The sequence below is a fragment of the Salvelinus fontinalis genome, chromosome 26 (genome assembly GCF_029448725.1).
Source record: "Salvelinus fontinalis isolate EN_2023a chromosome 26, ASM2944872v1, whole genome shotgun sequence".
Taxonomy (NCBI): Eukaryota; Metazoa; Chordata; class Actinopteri; order Salmoniformes; family Salmonidae; genus Salvelinus; species Salvelinus fontinalis.
Genome location: NC_074690.1, coordinates 38144945 through 38151318, shown reverse-complemented (window position 1 = coordinate 38151318; position 6374 = coordinate 38144945). Strand labels below are relative to the sequence as shown.

Below are 6374 nucleotides of genomic sequence, written 5' to 3'. Positions count from 1 at the left end.
TCCAAATAATGATGATCCACGCCTCTTTGAAAATATATCAAATAATTAATCAACCCTTCAAGCAACACAAGACTCTTTTATTATGGTGGGAGATTATAATACGTTTTTTTACTGAAACAGGATCCAAGTGGTAAATATAAAGATCCAGTCCATTACACTTCTGTGTCGTGATGTAAAAATTCTAGCTAAATGCTGAGCACATAGAATTAAAAATGTTTTGTCAGATATTATTCATCCTAATCAGACAAGTTTTTTTATATGGACAATACATTGGAGATAATATAAAACAAGTACTGGAAACAATAGAACACTATGAAATATCTGGGAAACCAGGCCTGGTATTCATAGCTGATTTTGAAAAGGCCTTTGATAAAGTACGACTGGAGTTGATGTATAAATGCCTTGAATATTTCAATTTTGGAGAATTTCTTATAAAATGGGTTAAAGTTATGTATAGTAACCCTAGGTGTAAAATAGTAAATAATGGCTTCATCTCAGAAAGTTTTAAACTGTCAAGAGGAGTAAAACAAGGTTGTCCACTATCGGCATATCTATTTATTATTGCCATTGAAATGTTAGCTGTTAAAATCAAATCCAACAATAATATTAAGGGATTACAAATCTAGGGCTTAAAAACTAATTTTAATTAAATCCACAATTAGAATCCCTCCACAGCCTCATTGAGGATCTACTTTTTCTAAACTCTCTGGATTAAAACCAAATTATGATACATTTATGATACTATATTATGTATTCGATCACAAAACAATAAATAATAATTACATTACCATGTAGTGCACCAATAAGATGGTCTGACAGGATGTGAACATACTCGGTATACATATCCCGAAAGAAAAAAATTATCTCTACACTCTACACTCCAATACATTTGAATAGAAAGTTGGCAAAAATAGCAAAAATAAAATAACCCCGATTAACTCTGTAGTCATATCACAGTTTAACTATTTGCTTATGGTTTTGCCTACACCTAGCGACCTGTTTTTTTTAATTATTTGAGCAAAAAATATTCAATTTTATTTGGAATGGCAAGCCAGACAAAATTAAAAGGATTTATTTATATAAAGACTATGAATTCGGGGTGCAGAAATTATTAAATATTAAAGCAGACCTCTCACTAAAGGCATCAGTCATACCAGAGTTGTACTTTTATCCAAACTGGTTCTCTAGCAAATTAGTAAGTATGTCTCACCCCATGTTCAAGAATGGCCTTTTTCCCTTTATTCAAATTACAAACGCCCACTTTTGGTTATTTGAAAACGAAATAATCTCCAAAACATTGTTATTTTTTAAGCAAGCCATAGAAAGTTTGTTACAATTTCAGTTTAATCCAGGAAAGACACAACAAATAATAGAACAAATATTGTGGTTAAACTCAAATATACTCATTGATAAAAAAATAAAATCGATAACGTTTAAAAAAAAACACGTATAGTCTTTGTAAATTATATCATAAATAGGACTGGTGGAGTTATGTCACACATGCAGCTAACACAAATATATGGAAATGTCTGCTCGACCCAAAATTACAACCAACTAATTGCAGCATTACCACAAAAATGGAAGGGGGAAAAAGTAAGGAACTTGTCTGTCATCCCTACATTAAAGACGAAAATTGGTTAAATAAAATTGTAATGAATAAAATATATACCAGTTTCATTTAAGGACCAAAAATTGACAGCTGTGCCATATAAACTCAGCAAAAAAAGAAACGTCCCTTTTTCAGAACCCTGTCTTTCAAAGATAATTAGTAAAAATCCAAATAACTTCATAGATCTTCATCGTAAAGGATTTAAACACTGTTTCCAATGCTTGTTCAATGAACCATAAACAATTAATGAACGGCAGGTCCATGGTGACCATCAAAGTTTTTCATTGTTTTTCATTATGGTAACTGTAAAAAAAACTATGCAAAATCCTTGGAACCAGAAGTTGTTCAGTGAGGAACAAGCCTCACTATGAGCTTTTGAATACCTCCAAGCAGTCAAAAACGGTACTTTCGATTGAGTACGCAAAAGTGTAATTCCCTGACCGGGAATCGAACCCGGGCCGCGGCGGTGAGAGCGCCGAATCCTAACCACTAGACCACCAGGGAAACAACAATTTTTATGCCAACCAGTGACATTACATATATTACACAAAGTACAACTTTGTCCCCGAATGGGCAGCAATACTAACTTAAAGTACTCACACTTGGCTTTTACGAGGGAAGAGGGGAGCACACGGTGAGCAAAACACTCTGCAGTAGTGTTTGGGTAAAATCACTGGGGAAGCAAATCCATTAAAAAAGCCATATGTGTTGTGATTATTGCGTTGTTTGCTCTATAACCTGTTAGCTCATATGCCTAGCCCCCGTGATATATACGCCTAAGGCCGAGACAGTAAGAAGTCACAGTGTCAGAATAAATTCAATGCAACATCTGTCTGGTGAAGTCCACAAAGCACTTTTCATGTAACAAACCTCCTACAGCATGGTCAAGCAAATGAATGCTTCTGACATTTTCAACAGGGCACAGGAAAGTCTTCAATAGTCCAAAGCAGCCCTGTAGTACCCCCGAGCGTCTGCACCTTTGCTCTACCGACTTTGTTAACATGAAGACAAACAGTTAACATGGCCATCAAAGCTGTTCATTGTCATTCACAGTTAACAAGGTGAAACACGATGAAAAAGCCTTGAAACCAGAAATTGTTGAGTGGGGAATAAACCTATGACTTTTTAAAATAATCACAAATACTTAAAAACTGTATTTTAAGTTGAGGGAGTCAAAAATGCTGTTCCCTGACCGGGAATCGAACCCGGGCCGCGGCGGTGAGAGCGCCGAATCCTAACCACTAGACCACCAGGGAAACTATAGACCTTTAAGAGAAAAGTGAAATAATAAACCTTTACTTTGCCACAGATACAGAGCAAGTACTGTCTTGGTAGGGTCATCATGTTAATTATAAATTAAATCGCACGAGCGATATCCTATGCTCTTGCTTATGCTGGTGTGTCTGTTTGTAGTAGAACTGTCCTTTAGCAAGTAGCTAGAGAATAGTAGCTAGAGTTTATACACTTCATTTTATCGTTCTATCTATTAATCTAATCTGCTCACTGTGATTAAAATGTATATAATTTATGCTTATTAAATACAAACTTTCCCCTTTATTTTCACAGCAGACATGGAGTCCAGCTTCAGAAAACTGCCAAATTGAATCCTTGTCTTAAAGGACAGTAAGGATTCCAGGAGTTACAGGACAAAAACTACTAAAAGAGCAGGGAGCAGGAGCAGGGCTGTCTCCAGACAAAGTGGTGGATTCAGCCAGGAGGGCTGTACTGCTCAGAGGTGGCAACCCAGCAAGCAGAGCACATTTGCTGGGTCAGCATAAGATGCAGTTTGGCCTTTATAAGGAGCAGACCTTCAAGTGGATAGTTGAAAGTGTGCTGGGCTGGGTATTTAGTGGCATCGATGCAGAAAGAATCTGCCTCTCAGCCAGCAAGTAGTGATTTAAAAAACCATGCTAATTAAAATGGCTTTCAAGAAAAACATAGAGCTCTTCCCTGAGGGCTGGGAGGCAAAGGAGTTATCTATGGCACAGACGACGAACCCATCTCCATCAATGACCTCTTTTCACCCTTCAAAGGCACCAACTGCTCCACCCTCATTGGCAAGCCCAAGGCCTTCTTCATCCAGGCATGTAGGGGGAAAGATACCCAAGCTAGAGTGCAATGGAGGCAGACACAAATCCAGGTCACCAGATCTACATTCCAGCTGATGCTGATTTCTTGTTTGCCATGGCCACTGTTGAAGACTACTACTCGTTCAGAGACCCAACTAGTGGGTCCTGGTTCATCCGGACTCTGTGCAAACAGCTCAAACAGGGCTGTCCCAGGTGAAGCCTGATTGAATATGTGCTCTAGAGCACCAATTCTGGCGGGTCGCATCGGGAGGTTTTGAATGGCTCACTGGCATCTGAGTAAAAACAAAAAGTTTATACATTTTTTATGAAAAAATACTACAGTCTGAACTTTAAACCAGGTTAAAAAAAAGTGTGTAGAAATTATAATGAACTTACATTTTTTTATAATTTAAAGTGTTTTTTTGGGCGACATGACCAAATTCACATAGAAATGTGAGTTATAGATCTATCATTCTACTTCAAAGCAAGTCTAAAGCGGTAGATCTGTTATATGTGCACTATTTCTATGCCCCCCGTTCTTTTTTTTTGTTACGTCTTTTATTTTCGGTTAGGTTCACAATCTTCAAAGACCTGAAACAACAATAATATATATATAAAATATATTTCAGTGGTTTAGATGGTGCAATGATTCTCTAAAATCTTATTTTGTCACAAAAACTGAAATTAGGCTAACTAAAGTTTTAGCAACCAGGAAATGGCGGAGCGATTTCTGCATAGTGTAATTGTAATCTCGGAAAATGTTTTCTTCTTCACAGTATTTTTAATATAAAGCTATTAGCAGTGCTATTTTGGTAGATTTTTGTGGTCTCAAACTATTGAGTTTATTAACATTCTTAAAGAATATGGGCAAAATGTTATTATTGACAATGAAAGAGGTGGGAATGTTTTTCCCTATAATTGTAACATTTACTATCAATATAGCATTAAAAGTAGTTTTCCAGATTGTATTTAAGAGATTTATTTCTCGCGATACGAATATTGGGTCGCAAATGAAACAGCCTGGTACAATTTCTGTCCCGAGGCCAAACCATTTGAGAAACAATGCTCTAGAGGAGGCTAAAATATTCTTACATGGTCATGACCTAAACAAAGCAGATGTTTAATAGGAAAGAGCTGACAATACAAAACTGACCATATTCTACAGAATAACAGTGTTATTCGGAACTCCAGTCTACACACTGTCAGGTGTAAACCGGGGACTTGTCTAGTTAAATAAAGGCTAGAACAAGATTACCATCAAATCTATTAGCTCGCAGTGAGCAAGTCCCCTGACTAATCAGAAATTAATGCATTGCTGGCGACGAGAACTGTATATTTTATGGGCGCTGTACGTTGTCTTTACTGGGTGTTAATGTCTTCGTTGTCTGGTATGCGTGTGTCTCCTGCTCTCTCTAGATGTGATGACATCCTGACCATCCTAACACAGGTCAATAGAGACGTGAGCCAGAAGGATGACCGATCCTGGGATAAGGCGGCCGGGGAATACAAGCAGGCCAAGCAGATGTCCGAGCCCAAGTACACGCTGACAAAGAGGCTGGTGTTCACAGTGCCGACCCAATGAGACGACGCCAGAGACAGAAGAGAAAGTGAGACATCTCACGGGCCATTTTTTTATGGTAGGCTAAGGCAAGCAGACAGTTCTTATTGGGCAGTTTCCCATTGAAAAAAATCCTGTCTATGCTATGTAAATTGGCGTTCCCTCTCACGTGAGCATGCCAGAGATTACCGAAGAACTGTTTTCAATGGCAAACAGCCTTTATTAGTGTTAGTAAAACGTTTACTGTTGACAGGAGAACAAGAGGAGACAATAGGACGAGGTGGATAATTTTATAAGGCAGTTTAATTACATGTAAAGATATCTTAGTAAAATCTTGCAGCAAGGCTCTTTCAGTCTGACTCCTAGTGAATCGTCCGGAAAAGAGGGAGTTTCCAGAATTGTTCAGTACTATATAGACAACAAGCAAAGTAGGTAGATCTGCGAGTCCGGCCTTCCGATTGGTCGATCTGGGTCTTGGGTAGTCCTGATCAGGCCTGGTGTCCACGTTCCATTGGTTCCTGAGAGTTCTTTGTCCTGAGGTCCAACCATGGGTTGGGTGTGTCTGTGTGATTGTCATGGGGGAGGGGAATTGTGGGTGCCGTGTATATGTCCTATGTGTCCAGCATATGTCCAAGAGAAAGAGGGGGTGTGTATGTTGTGTCAACTTATAGGTAATGTTGAGAAGTTGTTAAAACAAGTTACCAATATCTAATACAATTTCTTACATTAGACATCTTCCTTATCCACCATCTTTGACGATGCGCTATGACCCAACAGCCACGTCCTGTTGTCGTGGTCACTGTGGTGTTTTGTTTGTTCTGAGCTGATCTGCTGCTTGATGTTGAAATGAAATGTTTTATGCCTTGTAATATTTTTTCCTTTTATAGTGGGGAGTTTAGGTGGTTTCGTGCTCGTGGGAATGATGCGTTCACGTGCTAGTCGGAAATGGGAAAATCTGAAATTTCCAACTTGCAAACTGGTGGTGAGCTAGCTAACATAACTAATAATAAAGTTAGCTAGCTTGCTTAACATTGACATATGGTCAAACTGGCTACATTCTCCATCTTGGTAAGGTTGTAATTGTCCAAAACAGATTTGTCATCTTCTGGTTCAAAAGGTAAAAAGCCAGTGGTGATAC

At 38.3% G+C, this 6374-nt stretch overlaps 2 non-coding genes and 1 pseudogene across 2 annotated transcripts; 1 reads left to right on the top strand and 2 right to left on the bottom strand.

Annotated features, from left to right (window-relative positions):
* Positions 1 to 2041: 2041 nt before the first annotated feature.
* trnae-cuc (transfer RNA glutamic acid (anticodon CUC)) lies at positions 2042 to 2113 on the bottom strand. Its single transcript has one exon. It is a non-coding gene; the product is annotated as a tRNA-Glu (tRNA).
* A 680-nt stretch (positions 2114 to 2793) lies between these two features.
* Positions 2794 to 2865, bottom strand: trnae-cuc (transfer RNA glutamic acid (anticodon CUC)). Its single transcript has one exon. It is a non-coding gene; the product is annotated as a tRNA-Glu (tRNA).
* A 523-nt stretch (positions 2866 to 3388) lies between these two features.
* LOC129824498 (caspase-8-like) lies at positions 3389 to 5426 on the top strand (annotated as a pseudogene).
* The last annotated feature ends 948 nt before the right edge of the window (positions 5427 to 6374 follow it).